Raw genomic sequence first — 19,229 nt, 5'->3', positions numbered from 1 at the left:
ATTGGTGGCAAAGCCAAGCAGTTCCTTTGAGAACTTTGTGAGAAATATTTAATTTCTCCCTCCTTCTCAATTCCCTTAATCTTAAATCTGATATTACTAGACTGAACATATTTTGGTTTCTTCTCTCTAAAAGTACATGTTGCTACGTTTCATTTAGAACCTCTCCTTAGTTTGCTTTGACTGGGCAGGAGCAAGGCCCTCAAGAGCATGGTATCTGGGGACAGCTTTCAAAAAGCATCTGTCTCCAACAGCTCCCTAGGCACTGGAGAACAAATAAGGATTCCCAAAATGCACTCAGCCTTCAGGAGCAACAGCAAGGAAAAGGAGAGGCACACACTGAATTTTGCAGCCAAGAGCTGATTATCACTTGACTGTCTTAACAAGATCAGGATTTTTTTCTTGACAGCTTTTACTGCTCAAACTCCCTCTTCCACCAAAGCATATGCCTTTTATCTTGTGTATTCTTTTTCATCTTTTCTTCCCTTTACCTGCTTCCTGCTCCCAAGGCTTCTATTGGAATCTGCAATTCCTTTGAGTTTTTTCTGTTAGCAAAAAGAATGAGAAGGATTTCCATCATGATCATTTCAGGGCTGCTATGCTATACATCCCTCTGCTGCACGTTATCCAACCATCTAGAGAGAGACTCAGACTTCTTGTGGTGGGATATTGTACCTCCTCATGTGTTTGTAAGCACCTAATTTGGGAACCCTTTTTACTTGGTCCACTTTCATAGGAATTGCTGCATGGAACAACTGCATTCATGGGTTCATCCAGTCTTGGTTATTAGGTAAAACTAAGCAATCCTGAAGTTGTCACATAGTGGTAAGAGAATATCAACAGCATAGAGCTAACACTATTTAGATTGTTGTATTGCAGGAAAGAGTTAGTCTTACTGGGTTTCCCCCATCAAATATGCTACCATGGTGGCAAAGTAAGGTCTGGTACTGTCTTCTCTGATGACTTTGCCTGGTGGAAGCACCACAGTAATTAAAATAAATCTGTAGTGCCCCTCAGGTGTGGGGATAGCTGCACTATTTGCAAGCAATAGATTTATTTCAAAATGCCTGTTGTTTGAAACTTTGTATTATAATTCAGCCTCTGTTCTTACAGTTAATGCGGTGCATAGATAATATTGTACAGCTCTTCTCTGCAGAACACAGAGCACAAAATTGAATCAAAAACCACTTTAGAGAACTGAAAGAGGAGTTTTTAAACTGTTCTCATAGTTCCTGCTGGCACATTGTACTTGGAGCTTAATTTGGGAGTGATTGCTAGAAGGAATACTTAAGCCCTTGTGTTCCGTGGAGTTGGAGGATTTCTGCATTGCAGTGCAGTTGCGAAATGGGAGAGTCAGAGTGAGAAGCCTAGTGCTGGGCTCTGTACTTAGATGTAGTGTTTTGAAATTCAGAAATCCTGCATAACCTTGTTACTTAAAGGAAACTACAGTCTAGCAGTGAGGTGAAGGGAGAGCAGGGTTTAAGTGTCACTTGAGTTCTGGCCCTGAATAGAGAGCACTTGATCTGAAAATGAGCATGTAGCTGCAGGCTTTACTGCTGCTGTTCAGGCTGCTGCTTTGCTTCTTACTCTGCAAAGTAATGCTATGAACCTCTTACAGGTTATTAGGAAAGAGAATTGAAATTAATATCCAGGGTATGCCCTACAACTTTGGTCTACTGAGTAAAAGATAAGCTACTCCTGGAATCTGCTGAAAAATGAGATGGGACTTTCCAATTCTAAATGTCATTACATTTCTGTGGTTGGGTGATTATGTGACAGGAAAAAGAAGCTATTCTGCATAAATATGAGGTGCTTGTTTGATGCTGCATAAACCATATTAACTGACAATCAATAGCACATGCTTCACATATGGCAGATGTGGAAACATTCTGGATACTATAAGAATACAGAATAGAGGACATTGCTAATACTTACGACTCAATTAGTTCAGGGAGCTTGAGCTGCTTGTGCAAATGATTTATTTTTATTTGCATGTCCTTAAAAGTTCAAAGGAAAAGCAAACAATGTTAGTATTAGTCCATCATTCTGCTGTTCAATAAAAAGCAACTCAGAGCTCATTACCATGAGATCAGCACCAGTGCTGCCCTTGCAGATATTATATCCTGCTCTCCCAAATTGAGTCTGATAAAAATCTACAGGAATATACCCTCCTGGTATTAGTTTTATATTGCAGTAACTTTCTGGATGACTTATGTTACCAATAATACAAGGTTGGTTGTTTTAAAAACACTCTTGCTGGTTTGCAGACTATGGTCTGAAAAACTTCTAACGCAAAACTTCTCAGTGTTGCATTATTTTTTTAGCCTGGAGACTAATGGCCGGCTACTCTCCATACTCTTAACCTGTGACAGATTTGACTCTATATAAAGTCTCTATTTGATACTCTTGTACTTACCTTTGTAAAAAATATTCTAGAATGATGATGGTCTAAAGGAAGAAAGAGGACATATTGTTATATCCAATAAGATGTCATACCTTTAGGACTTTTTCCTGCTTTTGGATTAATTCTCTTCTTTCCAATATCCTGTTTTTTTCCTAAAATCCAGTAAGAAATATAACTTGTTAAGGGAAAAGTTTTAATAATAAAACACTCTTGTTTGCATTTTCAGTGTAAAGACGCTGCTAAAAAGCTACAAACCAGCAATTTATATCCCTCAAACATTTATCAGAAATTAGGATTATTTGATCACACTGTGTTTTTGACAGTCTTTCTAGCCCCAGAAATTGTAGTTGCTCTCAGCAGTGAAGAAAAATCTCACAGAAATAAAATTCCTATCTGGTAAAAATGGTAAAAAAAAAAAATGGTTTGGTGAAAATGGGCAGCAGGATAGGAGTCAGAAGCTGAAGCTGATGTCCATGCTGAGATAAATGCTTTGAGGGTGGCTGTGACTTTTATCAGACCCAGAGGATCTACAGAAGCAAGCTCCTTGTGACCACTGGGAAGGCATTTTTTCATTATCAGCAGGAGCTGATGCTCTGCAGTGCCCGTGCTACATGTCAGAGCGGTGTGACAGGCAGCTCAGTGGGACCAGCGCTGCTGCACACTGACCTGCAGCCCTGCTGCACACTGACCTGCAGCCCTGCTGCACGCTGACCTGCAGCCCTGCTCAGCCATGCCTGTGCCAGCCAGTGCTGAGGGATGGTGGCAGGGGGGACAGTGCCAGTGCTGCATGGACTTGCGCATGATGCCACACATCAGCCAAGCTCCTGGCTCTTCTGTCACCGCAAACACGGCGCAGGGCTACTTGTACAAGGTAACTTGTAACTTGTGGGATGCAGAACACCCCGAGCAGGAAAACATCCTCAGGAGTTGGGGAGTGCAGGAAAGGCCTGGAGGCTGATGGGACAGGAGCTGAGTGTGAACCCCCAGGGTGCCCAGGCAGTTAAGAAGAGCAGCACCTCCCACCCCTGTGTGCAGAAGCACGGCCCTAGAGAAGGGGCTCTCTTCTTCCCCTTGGCACTTTTTAGACCATGTGTGGAAGCCACATTCCCCATGGTACCTGATGGATTCTGGTGAGACCACAGAGTGCCCAGAGAGATGGAAAGGCTTTGTCCCCAGGGTTTTTACAGCCCAGCTGGATGCAGCCTTGAACACCATTCTCTGAGCTTTGTGTGGGAGGTCAGACCAAACACACCACCCACCCTCAATCCACTCCCACCTGAAATATTCTGTGATCTAATGACTCTTTTGACTCATAAATCAAGATGGCTTGGTTTATGGAGGCCTTTCCTATATAAAAGTGTTACTTTTCTGTAGCTTTGTATGAATTCACAGATGTATGCACCACTTCAAAACCTTGCTGTAGATTTTGTTATGACAAGCGCATTTAATTGTTTTGTTGGCAAAAAGATCAGCTGTTCCTATTGCACAAAAAAAACAATCAGCCAGTCAAGGGGAGGGGGGAGGCTGGAAAATGAGTTTGTATGTCAAAACACTCTGTTTTGTTTAGCACTGCACTTTTTCAAAATCTTATGATGGTTGAAGGAATAGGAAAGATTTTAGTTCTAGAAGGCTAATTTAAATCCCAGCTGTGTGTTTAGAAACTCAAGGCATGTTCCACTGGAGGGAGAAACTAAGGTGCTAGCTACCCTCATTCTTGTATTTGTTCCTATTGTAAAACACAAGAAGAAAGCCTCTTGTCAGGAGGTCATGGTTGTGTCCACAAAATAGGAGATTAGGAAAATGTACATTTGAAAGCTATTCAGTTACCAGATGATATTTGTGAAAGAAAGGTGGACTGTGTCAATCTCTTTATGGATAACTGCGTGCCTTGGGACCAAATAATTTGGGATCCACCTTGATCAGCATTAGAAGAATTCCCAATGACTCAGTAAGTAACAAACTCAAATATGCTGTGGCTCATCCAAAAGTCTGTTCTCAAGACATCTTTGTACTCAAAGACAGCACTGATGGGAAAGCTTTGTCATGCCAGTGATAGCCAGCAAAATCTTTCCTATGCCACTGTCTGGACAGAGTTGCACATCACGGAGCTTCCCTGACATGATCTTCATTGCTCCAGGGCAAGTCCGAAATTATAATCTATTTTTAATAATTTTATGGTTGACTCTCACACTCTTTCATCATATATCATACCTATTCCTTTTTTAACAGGACCTTTTTCATACCTTTATAAGTTTCTCATTAATTTCTTCCAATATTTTCAATGACTCCTGCAAACACACCTGTGAATAAAATGGGTTAGCAGTGGTGAGGGTGGACAGAATGAGACACAAGGTAGCACCAGGGTTAATGAAATGGGAGACCAGACACAAGCCTCAATGTAAGATTTGCAGGTCTCAATACCTAACTATATATATTCTTGATGCTAATGTTAATTATGCTATTTGGTTTTATTCCTTTCAGAAAAAAAACCCAAACAAACAAACAAACAACAAATCAAATCCTTCCTAGGCCAGTTATTTGAGTTTGTTTTACAAAGAAGATGGAGGAAATGGGTGTATGTATGTGTGTGTTCATTAATTCAGCCTACAACCCATTCCTTACTGCAGTTATACAGAAACCAGTGGAAGAGACAGCTGAAAAAAAAAACAAACCTCCTCCTGCTTGTTTTTACCCATAGCAGTAACTCTAGTCTCTGGTGCTCTTGTGCTTGTGTCTAAACTGAAAAGCTTATAAAAGAGGAACAGAATTTTTGCTTATGTGTGTAAAACACCTGGTGTACCAAATGCTATCCCTGGCTGAGGACCCAGCATACCACAGGTTAGTTCTGGTTTTATTACCAGCCAGTGTCTTCCACCCACATTCTTCCCCAGAAATTTGTTCTTGCTCAAGTTAACCAACCCTTGAGAAAAAGAGGTGTCAGGGCACTTCTGGGCACCAAGTAAAAATGTGCAAAATGTGTGTGCTACATAATTTGTCAAGTCATTAATAGCAGGATAAGTTATAATTTGACCACTTGCCTGCAATTTTTTTATGTCCTCTGAATACAGAACATGTTGATGCTTGAGAAATTTGTGTTCAGGGAATACAGCAATCTAAAAATTGAAATCAAATATATGTCATGAAAAAAAATGTAAAATATACTTTATTAAGAACAAAAACATGCAGTGAAGAGTAGGGTTTTCCCTCCATTGTCTTTATACAAGGATTCTTGATTCTTTAGGTTTGTGTGTTTTGTTCAGAAGTGACAGAAACTCCCTTGTGAAGTCTAGTCATGAAATCAACTTGCACAAAAATGTAAAAAATTCTAATTGTCTTTGCAGAAACAGCCATTTTACTTATGCTTCCCATCAAGGACATGATTTTCAAAACATGCCTGAAATATTAAGATAACAATAGGTGTCACTTAAGAACACTGGAAAGATGAAGGCTGTTCTCAAGGTAAGTCCTTAAATATTTTTAAACTTATTTGGCATTATTTTCCAGTTGTCTTTAATTGTCAAGAAATTCACAGCATTTGGGAAGTCCATAATGGGCATACAATCCTTTTTTGCAATTAGCTAAAGTAGAGTATTGCCTGGTCTCACAAGTTTTCTTTTGATATGTTGCTGTCTGTAAGTAAGTTTATGTGTGATTGTATGCATGCTCTGCCCCATTCTCTGCCCAGAAGCACATGAAACAGAGGGTGAAAGGAATTGTGAATCACCTGGAAAAATTCTGCCAACTTCAGTGAGACCAAGGCAGTATAAATTGCTCACATTTTCACCATGAATGTATTACAAGTTTGGGATCCTTGGCCAATGACCCACTATCCTACCTCCTTCATCTGCCTATCCAATTCTTTCTTGCCCGTTGAAGGAGTGAAGCCTGCAACATCTTCCTGTCCCATCTTGGTCTTTGGGGACACAGGTGATGTCTGAAAACTACAGAATTAGAGTGTCAGGTGAAGGGTTACAGCCTGGGCCACTGTTCAGGTTGGATGAAAACAGGCAAGGCAGGAGCAAGAGCATTAAAATAGAAATCCAAATTTCACCATACCCTTTGTATTTCAGTCCTGCTCCACCATGCTTTTTACAGTTATCATCATGAGATGATGATAAAATAAGTGAATCAAGCCTTCTAATATAACACCACCTTAATCCTATTTTTGACCAACTAATGGTTTGGTAAACTTTCCAAAAGATTTTATTGTATTCACATTTTTCTGGACTTTTTCATTGTTTGACTCGGCCAAGAAATAGGTGCACCAAATATGTAAGGAACAACCTTATCTCACATTTATTTTAGCTGAAAAAGAAGAAGGAAGCAGAAAAATGCTCAGAAAAAAATTATATTTTCCTGGTGAGATTTGAGTGGTCTGGGAATTGCCTGTACTTCTGCTCAGGCCTACCTTACACAGAAAAATGTCTGCCTCACAACCTTATTATGATAAGTACTCTGAAGTAATTTCATAGAATCTTAGAATTACAGAATCATAGAAAATGCTGAGTTTTCAGAGAGACATTCATTGTGACCATTGAATCCAGCCCCTGCCCCTGCACAGGTCGCCCCAAGAGTGACACCATGTGCCTGAGAGCACTGTCCAAATGCTTCTTAAACTCTGTCAGGCTGGTTCTGTGATCATTCCCTGGGGGGCCTGTGCCTTTCTCCTCTCCTCTCCTCTCCTCTCCTCTCCTCTCCTCTCCTCTCCTCTCCTCTCCTCTCCTCTCCTCTCCTCTCCTCTCCTCTCCTCTCCTCTCCTCTCCTCTCCTCTCCTCTCCTCTCCTCTCCTCTCCTCTCCTCTCCTCTCCTCTCCTCTCCCTCTCCTCTCCCTCTCCTCTCCCTCTCCTCTCCCTCTCCTCTCCCTCTCCTCTCCCTCTCCTCTCCCTCTCCTCTCCCTCTCCTCTCCCTCTCCTCTCCCTCTCCTCTCCCTCTCCTCTCCCTCTCCTCTCCCTCTCCTCTCCCTCTCCTCTCCCTCTCCTCTCCCTCTCCTCTCCCTCTCCTCTCCCTCTCCTCTCCCTCTCCTCTCCCTCTCCTCTCCCTCTCCTCTCCCTCTCCTCTCCCTCTCCTCTCCCTCTCCTCTCCCTCTCCTCTCCCTCTCCTCTCCCTCTCCTCTCCCTCTCCTCTCCCTCTCCTCTCCCTCTCCTCTCCCTCTCCTCTCCCTCTCCTCTCCCTCTCCTCTCCCTCTCCTCTCCCTCTCCTCTCCCTCTCCTCTCCCTCTCCTCTCCCTCTCCTCTCCCTCTCCTCTCCCTCTCCTCTCCCTCTCCTCTCCCTCTCCTCTCCCTCTCCTCTCCCTCTCCTCTCCCTCTCCTCTCCCTCTCCTCTCCCTCTCCTCTCCCTCTCCTCTCCCTCTCCTCTCCCTCTCCTCTCCCTCTCCTCTCCCTCTCCTCTCCCTCTCCTCTCCCTCTCCTCTCCCTCTCCTCTCCCTCTCCTCTCCCTCTCCTCTCCCTCTCCTCTCCCTCTCCTCTCCCTCTCCTCTCCCTCTCCTCTCCCTCTCCTCTCCCTCTCCTCTCCCTCTCCTCTCCCTCTCCTCTCCCTCTCCTCTCCCTCTCCTCTCCCCTCCTCTCCCCTCCTCTCCCCTCCTCTCCCCTCCTCTCCCCTCCTCTCCCCTCCTCTCCTCTCCTCTCCTCTCCTCTCCTCTCCTCTCCTCTCCTCTCCTCTCCTCTCCTCTCCTCTCCTCTCCTCTCCTCTCCTCTCCTCTCCTCTCCTCTCCTCTCCTCTCCTCTCCTCTCCTCTCCTCTCCTCTCCTCTCCTCTCCTCTCCTCTCCTCTCTTTCCCACTCTTCATATGGTTTCGCCTCCAGACCCTTCACCACCCCTGTGGACCCCCTTTGGACAGCTTAATATTTTTTTATATTGTGGAACCCCAAACTGCCCACAGCAGTCAAGGTGAGGCCAACCCAGTGCAGAGCAGAGTGGGACAATCCCCTCCTTCCCCTAGCCAGCAATGCTGTGCCTGATTCCCCCCAGGACATGTTTGGCCCTCCTGGCTGCCAGGGCACTGCTGACTCATGTTCAGCTTGCCATGGATCAGGACCCACAGGTCCCCTTCCATGGCACTGCTCTCCAGCCCCTCATTCCCCAGTCTGTGCACACAACCCAGGTGCAGAATCCAGCACTCACCCTTCTTAAACTTCATATGGTTGGTGATTGCCCATCTCTCTTATTTATTGAGGTCTCTCTGCAGGACCTCAAGGGAGTCAACAAATCTTCCCAGTTTAGTGTTATTTGCTTTCTGCTTGCTCTAGAAGACAATAATGAGGGAATTTGTTCAGGTTGCACTCACCTTTTGAAATGTCGGCTTTCACTGAGAGGCTGCTTGCTTTCATCGAGAAGTTTGGAACCCATCTTGCTGAGATCTGTCTTTGCACTCTGTGGATGAGGTCACATCTGAAAGCAGTATCTTCCTACAAAAAAATTGCACGAAAATTCTGTTGTTTCACACAAAACAGTATGTCATGTCCCACCTCCTGCAGAGCTGGAATGAGATGCTCAGGTGGACTATATAATTTGCTCTCCCAAATTTTTCATGTTTGACAGACTTCCCAGTGGGTTGTCTCATATATTTGTAATACCAGATTTTTTCAGCTGTTAAAACAGGCTGGTACAAAACCAATCTCATACCAAGCTCTAGTAGAGCAATACAATCTATTTCATAGCACTGGCTGCCATAAAACTGAAAAATGCAAACACAAAACCTCTTGTCTCTTTTTCTTGTTTTTAAGCCACAGTAAGTCTAGTTTTCAATTTGGTACTGTAACTGTTGAATTTATCCCTATTTCCATTTTTTGACAGGATATTTGGGCACAAATAGGCTTAAGGCCATCAAACAGAATACAGGAAACTCTGCCAGAAAGAACAGTCTTCACTGAGGCTTTGGCTAGGGGATTGCCACAGGCCCAGGACTACATCCTATGCACAGGGGATGCTGCAAGGGAGGAAGCTGCAGCAGTTCACTCAGCCCCTGCTCAGCAGAAGGAAGCACTGTGTGAGGCTGTGAAACTAATTTTTCTTCTCTCTTGATCCCAAGCACAAAAAGCTTTCCTGAAATTCTGCACAGTCTTTTAAGGACAAAACAATCTGAAGGAAAAGAGCTTCTGGAGGTATTTCCCATGGATAGCTCACCCACCCTATTTATACAGCAAAGGGATTGAACTCTTCCTCTGGCATTCACAGCAAGGATGACAGATATAAACTGCAGGAGAGATTTGGGACAGCTGACCTTCTGAGTGCTGCAGCTGCATGGCTGCTGCTGTGGATGCAGCCTGCAGCCCTCTAAGGGTCTATGGGCAGGACTGGGGGCTGCACAGCTGGACATAGAACTAAAATCCCCCGGCTCACTCTAAATGAACAAATGTATTTATGGGGTGAGAGGCAAAAGATGGGGGCGTATACAGGGTGGCAGAGGAAAAGTGAGTGCCTCAGTTCAGCAGTGTGAGACCTCTGATATAAAAAAAATTTTTAGTGAACATGAGAACAATTTAAGAACAAAGAAAAAGGAGGTTTCACACAGCACCTCTAAAATGCAGGATAATCCCAGCTAATCTAGACACTTGCACTTGAATCCTAGGAAGGATGACATTCCATACCTTTCTCCCCTCTCTAAAAATTGCTTGATTTAAGCTGCTTTATGAACCTTGAATCTTCCCAATTTGGCCATCCAGGCAGAGAAACAACCTTAGATTTTTTACAAATTTGTCTTCTGTACTATCCAGTAAATATTTGCACTGTGGAGGGAAGGAAGTGAAGGCCCAGAGGACCTTGAGACATGCTTGTACCCTACACCACCTTTTGCCAAAATTCACCCCTATGAGACAAGCAAGGAGAGCGACAAATGTAGGGAAACACACTAAAAAAAATTCCTATGCTTTCACACCATTCTGCCAACCATTCTACTTACACATCTCCCAGAATGCTGGACCATGCACCCAAACCAGGAAAAAAACATATCAAATTAAGCATTAATAAAAGCATGGAGTAAAAAGTAACAGCTAAAACTAGAGGACACTCAGCCTTAGTGATGACTAATTCCTTTCTGAGCGTGGTTCCAGTTATGTTGGGGGTGATACCCAACTCCCCAAGCCCTTGGGTACAGTGAAGTGGTGCAAAATAATAGTTCCTGAATTAACAGACACTACTTGCCTTTGTATTCGTCCAAGATGCCTTTACAGCATCTTGCCTTTGTATTCTTCCAACAAGAATCAGTTTTGCTCCCAACTGAAAAATCCCTGCTACCATCCCTGCAATGACAGAGCTCCAGGTGTGGGTTTTGCACCTGTGGGTTTGTGCAAGTAGATTAAATCCCCAGTGTCCTTGATGGAGGGGTATTTACCCCATGGAGACGGCAGAAGGATGAGTGCTGTGCAGAGTGGGTTGAGCAGGGCAGGCAGGGCCGCTCCTCACACTGCAACCTCAATCCCAGCACAGCTCCCTGCCCCACTGCCTCACCTGCAGGTTTTGCTCTTAGGGATCTCATCCTTTGGCACCTAACAGATCCTGAGCCTCCATGCACCCCAGCAAGGTGTAAAACTTGTTGATTTTAACTTGTTATTTTTCAGCTTTGCTTTGAAACTTCTTTCTCCTTGGGGTCATTCTCTCCGGTACCTGTCCCATCATTGGCACTATTGATTCTTGTTGCAAAGGGTGTATATACCTTGGTTTTGTCAGCAAAGCAGCTAGGCTGCTGAGGCAGAGATTGCTGGAGCTGTAGCAATCAATTTTGTAACACAGGACTGCTTCATATTCAGGACCCAGTTCAAGAAAGCACTCAGGCAAAGGAATAATGACCAGCTTGAATGGGAATAATAGTACTTAAAGTTAATTTTATGCTTTTAAAATAGGGCCTTATATCATGCCAATCAAATAATTAATCTACTCAATTACAAGTTCTGCTTCCAAATACATACTGTGGGCTTCCTTTACTCAAAAGGGGAAACACGCAGCTAAGGCCTCAGAAAAGCTATCAACATTCAATAGTAACACAGCAAAGGCTTAAAATAATGTTGACTTACTCCTTGCTAACTTTTATCAAGAAGAATATTCAGTGTGCCAGTACTTCAGTGACAGTCAGTCAAATACTTTAATGAGCAAATGGACTATATATTAAAAAACCAAAGAGGGCATTTTTCTCCTCCCTTGAGACAGTCTCGGTGGAAACAGAAAACTAAGTACTTTTTGACATCACGAGTCCTCAGATTTCTAGTATGCATCACAGTAGGTCCACCAAAAAGTAATCTGAGTGACAGGAGGATTAACTGTGCATGGAACAGCGAGAAAGACAGGATGATATCTGCAACATAATGCACATAAAGCTGAAGGGAGTGATTAGAAGTGATGCATGCTTGTGTAGCCAGATATATTTTTACATGGGCATAGTCTACAAGCAAGATCATGTAATTAGCCATGTCAGACCTTTTGCTGACAAGCAGATGATACCTTATGCTGTACATCTCTATTAAATTAAACACAGAAACATCCTAAACTAAATAAATGGAAGAATTTTTAAATTAAACCATGTACTTCTACAGGAGACAAAGACAATGTCGAAACTTTCAACTTTTTCAACAAAACCTGTGTGATGGACGAAACCTGTGATCCATCTGTGTTTGAAGTGGTTGATGCAGCAAGCTGCTGGCTCATGACAGCTTCATTTGCCATGCTGTTGCTGGGATCTGTTTTGAGCAGTCAAGCTAGGCTGTCACTTTTCAGAGACAGTCTCTGAGGAGCTACAGATGCTAAAGCTAGATGTAGTGCTACATGCTGATGTATGACATTCAATAACCTGGATCAAATTATTGCTGCAATCCATGTCTGACCAGCTGGAGCTGGTGTTATTTCTACTAGTCCCCAAATTAATTTCTCAGTTTAATTTTAAATGGAAGAATGATTTTGCTGTTGCTACTGATACTGTTTTATATTCATTCTGAGTTAGTTCTCATGTTTTCTTCACAGCTCTACATCAGCTCCTAGGGATGGGCTAGTGTAGTGCACTGAAGACTTCTTTTGATGTCAACTGCTGTGACTGCAAAATGGGAACCAGAGAGGTGGCTCTCATGGCAATTTGCACTCAGTTTTTGTTGTGTAGCTCTGTGATGTTAGCAGGGAGCAGTTATTTTTAGTTCAGACATCTAAAACCTGTATTCAATGATGTTCAACTATGGACTATGAAACAAGACTGTCAAAATGAGGATATTGCTGTGTTTATGTAAGTACATGAATGCAGGCATGTAAAAGACTAGGGAGACAACAAAATATAGTTGCCTAAGATAAGATACTTTCGGCTTTGTATCTACTTCTAAGAAGCCATCTAGAGATGGGGATGGCATCCAGCCTTTGAGGAAGAAGCCATGTTTTAACTGGAGAGGTAGTGGGAGTGAAGCCTTAAGACTTTTTCCCATAAGTAGGGTGGTACAGAGGGGCAGTGACTGAAGCAGTAATGGTGTAGGAGGTGAGAAAAGAGACCTAGTTAATGAGGAGGACATTGGCATGGCTCAATTTAAAACAGCAACAGATATTTCCTTGTAGAGGCATTGTCTTAATTGCCACCTTAGAGTGCCAGCTCTGTCAGGCACTCAATGATCAACTCAGCAGTGCAAAAAACACCATCAGTGCTATGGGGCTCTCCTTCTGAACCCCAGTCCTCAAGTACATTCACAATGAGAGCAGTTTTAGCAGCTGTAGCTCAGGTGAAATATGTTTAGGTTTAGTGCTCAGCTGACTCAATAGAATGTATCAGCCTGATCATCCTGTTCACTGGCTCTCCGAAAGAAATCACCAAAACAGCGTGACTGATGCAAATCAGGGAGGCAGAGTCTTCAGGCTGAGCATCCCAGACAGACAGGACTAAGTCTAACAGCTTGCTGGCAGCTATAGTGCCAACACTCCCCTCTCTGTCCATTCTCCCAGCATTTAGAGAATTAGAAATGCTGTCTCCCAAACGGAGAAACATGGCTCTAAGAAAAAACTAGACAAGAGAGAGTTGGCTTTGCACAGCTCAATTTTCCCCATTCCTTGAATTTGTCTGCCTGATTTTGCAGTCTCAGTGGTGTCGTATTCCTGACTTCATGCCTTTACTTCTAATTCCTTTTTCTGCTTGTGCTCCTTTACATGTTATGGCTGTCTTCCTTCTTTGAGACAACTCTGTCTCTATACAGACCACATACTTCACTCTGTGAAAGTACTGAGCTGCCACTTGTAATCCCACACAGAACAGCCCTCCCAGCCTCTGGAGGAAGGTGAAATCTTGTGTTTACCACATGCAGAGGGCCTCACTTGAAAAACACAAGGGTTTCAATTGTTTTGTGGTGCACGTCTGTCCCATTTGTGCAGCTGAATGGTCATTTAAATTTCGTTTATACGGAGATTTCTCATTTGCGTATGGGTAAAAAAACTTCAAAGCTGAGTTCATCACTGCTCTGCATCCATCATGACCTCTCAAAATTCAATGTCATTGTTTACTCAATGGTATTTTAAAAAATTCTGTGCTATGTTCAAGTCTGCTCAGAAAAGTATGTCTTCCATCAATGCTCAGACACTGGATGCCTGCATTTTGGTTTTAGTAGGCACACTGCTTAAAGAGCTTCCTTTCTCTTCCATGTTGTTGATTTAAATGCTTGATTTTCCTTTGGGCTTTCTTTGGGTTTTTTGTTTGGTTTTTTTTTTTTTGTGTGTTTTTTTTTTGTTTTGTTTTGTTTTGTTTTGTTTTGTTTTGTTTGTTTGTTTGTTTTTGTTCTGTTTTGTTTTGTTTTGTTTTTATTTTGTTGTTGTTGTTGTTGCTGTGTTTTTGTTTGGTTTTTGTTTTGTTTTGTTTTTTTGGTGTTTTTTAGGCTAGATTTGGCAACAATGAAAACCATGTGCTAACATCTGAACTGAAATAAAAAGGAAGAATATTTTTATGTCTTTCTTGGATTATCTTTTCAAGTCAAAGAGCTCCCAGTTTCAGTTCCAGTGCTTAAGACTGGTAACCCTCCCAGCAGAGCAAGACTTCTGTGCTTGTTCCAGGCAAGGAGACAGACAAAAGATAAGTCTTACAGATAAAGCTTTGGAGCTTTGGAGTTCCTTGTGTTTACAGTTTTCTTTGCAAAATTAAGTCAAACACTTGTACAGGAAAGGAGCTGACATGCTGTAAAATTGCAGAACATATCTCTTTCTCTCAGTGATTTCACCGCTTCTAATATCTAATCTACCTTTCTTGTGTCTAAGCTGCTTCCCTTCCTCACTGACCAAAGACTGACCAGGTTTCACTGATTAGGAGCACTGGAAAACCCAAATGGCAGAATTAGATTATTGTTTTCTCAAAACTGGCTTTCTGCCCATAGACAAACCTGCTCCCAAAACTAGCTACAGTAATAGCAGAAGTAAAGGTTTCTATTTCACTGCCAGCACAGCAAACAAATTTTGGCCTTCAGACATTGGAGCAAAAAATGTGCCATCCTGTGCTATGGGAAAGGTCCCTTCCTGATATTTAAGTTCTCTTAAAACACAAGTCTTTCTATGATCTCTAGGATAAACCCTCCAGAGAACTCATTGCCACAGTGGATAACTCAAGGCTTGAGCAGCTGTTTTGACCACTGCTGTTTTGACCACTCTTCTGTCTTGTGAAAGATACAAGAAATATTTCTAAAACAAATCCATACCTCCTCTGGCTAGTAAAGGTCAGATAAAATCAACTGTGTGCTATTTTAATAGGAATCAATAACTTTTTCTTCCTCTAAGAAGGCAATTCATTGGCTTTTCTGTAGGCGTTCAATAATCTTTCCAGTGTTCAAATAATCTGCACACAATCCACTTAACTTTGATTGTGAGGTAAAAACTTTGAAGAAAATAGGATAAAGACAATGCAGACAAGCATGACTGTACTGAACATATCTGGTAAGATCTATGAACAGGGAGAAAATTTGCACAAATTACTGAAGACCTCTCTCTTGTAAATTGGGTTGACATCTTGATACTGCAACTCTTCAGTCTCCTTGCAGCCTTCCTCAATCTAGATTGTTCTGTATTTCTAATTCACAAAACATCCCTGGATTAATAAAAGCCACAAAGGGCCATGGCTGTTTCTGTCCTTTACAATCTCATTGACTCTCCTCCTCTTCATTGCTCAAATAGATTCTCAGGTCTTCTGATCTGCTCTCAGCAAAACACCACGGATATTTATTTACAACTCCCATTTTCACCAGATGCAGGCATAGTCCTCACAGACAAGTGAAGACTGACTGGCTCAGGCACTTTTGTGCTGCTCATATTTTCTTCTTCACAGTGTGACAGACATTAGTTACAGAAGATTGAAAGGAGTTTGCAGCCTGTGGGATAGCACATCAAACAGATATTGGGTTGAAACTCTGGTCTGGTCTGTTAATGTGCAGCTTCTGGGTGCTAGAGAAAGGCCATGATAATTCAAGTGGCAAATTCCAAGCTCTGATGTTGTTCTGATTATAAAAAGTTTCTACAACCAACTAGAAGGCAGGAGAAGGTGTTATCATGTTCATATGCTTTTAACTCTTCAAGCGTTGCTGCTGTTGAGGTGAAAAATAATCAAATGTTTCTCATCTGAAATAATAAGATTGGGAAGGAGCAAGAAAGATAAGGAAAGCCCGATAGATCGGGAATTGCAGGTCTGTTCTTCTGGTGACAATTACTTTGTCTTCACACCTGAACCCCATACCCCTTTTCTGTCCCATTTTGCTGTTGCTATACTTTATCCTTAATCCTTACCCTGCTGTGTTGTAAGACTATTTGAACACAAAATAAAAGAACTGGACACCAAATAGATATGTATGCCACAAAAGTCAAATGCTATAGTGATTGCATATTTGCTCAAACATTTTTCTCTCTCTTCATGGATCTGTAGTTAGTGGGAAACTTTCTACAGTTCTGCTGCTTTTCTCTGGATGCAACAGCGTGAATCAGGAGTTTTTCTTGTAAAGACTGAGGAGGCAGTTGAAGGCTGGATTCTAGTGTGAGTTATTGGCATGCAACTGTGCCATGGTAAAAAATTACTCCCAAAATCACACAGATGAGCAACAGCTGTTGAATGAACTGCTGTATCTTTTACTGCCTACCTGAAAGATGTTTTACTTTGGAGGAAGTATGGACATGTCTGTGCCTACAGGTTGCAGCCTTGGGAGATGTTGCAGCAGGAGTGCCAGCTTTTGTGATGCAAAGAGTGGACTTGGCAGTGAGGTTCCATGCCTGACAACAGCCTTCTCAACACACTCACCCGGGCCCATCTGGCAGCCAGGAATCACAGAACCATAGAATCACAGAATTATGATCATAAAATGGCCTGGATTGGAGACAAGCCTTAAGGATCCAACCCCCCTCCCATGGGGGGTTGCCCTAGATCAGTTTGCTCAGAGCTCCATCCAAAATGACCTTAAACACTTCCAGGGGTGGGACATTCATAACTTCCCTGGGAAACCTGTTCCAGTCTTCTTGAACCTCATGAGATTCTCATGGGCCCACGTCTCCAGCCTGTCCAGGTAGCTCAGGATGGCATCCCATCCTTCAGGTGTGTCATCCACACCACTCAACTTGGTGTCACCTGTGAATTTTTTGAGCATATGCTGGATCCCTCTGTCTGTGTCAAAAATGGACATAAAAAAAAAAAAAAGGAGGTGGAGGCCAACCACATCCTCGTCTGCAGTACGAAAAGCACGAAAAGCACAGGCAGATCTTATCTCTCCACACGTACTTCATGAGAGGCAGCAGAAAAATAAGGACATGTATGGTTCCCAGAGGTATGTGGGACAAGATGCAGTTGATATAAGATGCAGCATGGGACATTCCAGTTGGATGTTAGCAAAAAAAATTACAGTATGAGAGCAGTCAAACTTGGGGACTAGAGCCTGCAGACGATGTGACCTCAATTTTTTAAGCTATTCAAACTCTGCTGGTCCAGGCACTGAGCAGCCTGATGTAATCCAGCCTTGCTTTGAGTGCCTAGTTAACACAGATGACCTCCAGAAGTCCAAATCCTATATTCTAGGACTATGCAAATAGATCAGTCTGGGAAAAAAAAAAAAAAAAAAAAGGATTAAGCTACATTCCCATTGAAAGTGCAAACTTTGCTTCTCAGACAATCAAATTCTCAGGGATATTTAATTCTACATATAACTGCTGAGGATGAGCAGCTTCTTAAAAATCCATAGCTACTTTTTGCTTGAGACAAGAGTTACTGGGTTTTACAAGTCAATGTGAGATGTTTTTTCTGGAAACATTCCTTCTGCTTATTGAAACACAAAATATAGCCTACAGGTTAAAGCATGAGACACATTAGGTGCGAAGTAGTCTAATTCTGACTCAGGAGCAGACTTGTTAAGTAACTTTGAAGAAAATGTCTGAAGTCTTTCATAGCATGTAATATAGGATGAGACAAATTCAACACTGTTTTTAATTTTTGCATTTGGGTGTCATGGAAAATATTGCTGTACTTTTTATTTAATAAAAGGTATTACTATATATTTTAACATTAAATTTGCTGTATTTTGTGACAGATGACTAAAAATATTTATAAGCTTAACTGGTTATTGGAAAAACAGTTTCTTTATTAAACCTTGAAAAGAGCAATAAGACATTGTTAGAGAAAGTGTTATATTTTCTACAACTATTGCTTTTTATCTTGTGAAATCTTAACAGGGGGATAGGACAGAACATTTAATGAGCTTTTGGATTTAAAATCCCCAAGCATATGCCCTTAATTTGGAAGAAAGAGAACATCCTTATTCCGAACACTTTTATTATTCATACTGAGCTCCTGGGAATGCAACATCAAGATTTTGAAATATGAGTTTGTCCTACCCTGCTACTTGTTGCATGGCCAGGTTTTGTAGCTATTCTGCTACCTCACTGATAGAGAATGACTTTTTGAAATTAAATGGGGCCAAGGAATAATTTCAGCTTTGCAGGCAACTGTGTTTCTCTGACAGATTTCTGGTAGCAGATGTATGACATGGCTACAATTAAGAATAGAGCCAACAGTGTATTATAAAGGTGATCATGATATCTTATAGCAAATTCATCCCACATCCTTCTCCTTTTCGCATGCTTCATTCTCTTTGTTTATAAAAAGTTTGAGTCAGTACTTTTCAATTATAAAACAACTGCAGGATACAAAAAGCATATGCAGAGTGGATGCTTGCATCTCTCTGGAAGACTACTGTTTGATAAAGCAACAGAAGCATTTCAGGAGTACCAGAACATTTTCAGCTTTTCAGGATGCCCAGCTTCAGGGTTGCTACAGATGTTTTATCACTGTATCCTGAGGAAAGTCCCTTCGAGGGCTGTCAGATCTCCTCTGAGGTATTATCTGAGCAACTGAGATAATCCTGTTGAGAGGCTGAGTAGCCTTCATACCACAGGAGACAGATACTTATGTCTATATATATATATCACAATCACATACTCACATGTGTTATATTAATTTTCATTACAATTATTTCTCTTTCTTTCACCTATAGCCACTTATGGGAAAATACATTCTGCAATGACTGAAAATGTTTATCATGTGTTGAACAGAACAAAACATATCTTCATCAATGAACTTGATGAGTGAGATGATAACAACTGATGATAACAACTGGTCCAATCCTGTCTGTCAGCTGTTTGTGGTTGATGAGCATTGGGTGGCACTGCAGGAAGCAGACAGAGCTGGGTTGCAGTAGTAGTTCCTCAACAGTGCTTCTTTGCAAAGTCCAGGAGTCACATGGAGTGAGGAGAGTGTCTTGCTATGCTGTGGAGAGTAGCTGGGTAAGTGCTGCAAAGGTCCTCAGCAGAGGTGCTGAGGTACTGGAGACAGACCAGGAGGAAGGAAACAGTATTAAACTCAAGTGAGA

At 42.2% G+C, this 19,229-nt stretch overlaps 1 long non-coding RNA gene across 1 annotated transcript; it reads right to left on the bottom strand.

Moving 5' to 3' along the window:
• Positions 1-4,663: 4,663 nt before the first annotated feature.
• Positions 4,664-6,264, bottom strand: LOC144248917 (uncharacterized). The gene is made up of 3 exons (XR_013342099.1): positions 6,237-6,264; positions 5,440-5,514; positions 4,664-4,701 (listed from the first exon to the last, which is right to left on the bottom strand). It is a non-coding gene; the product is annotated as an uncharacterized LOC144248917 (long non-coding RNA).
• Between the last annotated feature and the right edge of the window lie 12,965 nt (positions 6,265-19,229).

This window comes from Lonchura striata, chromosome 1 (genome assembly GCF_046129695.1).
Source record: "Lonchura striata isolate bLonStr1 chromosome 1, bLonStr1.mat, whole genome shotgun sequence".
In the NCBI taxonomy this organism is placed as follows: Eukaryota; Metazoa; Chordata; class Aves; order Passeriformes; family Estrildidae; genus Lonchura; species Lonchura striata.
The sequence above is the reverse complement of the archived record's forward strand: the minus strand, read 5'-3'. Positions and strand labels throughout refer to the sequence as shown.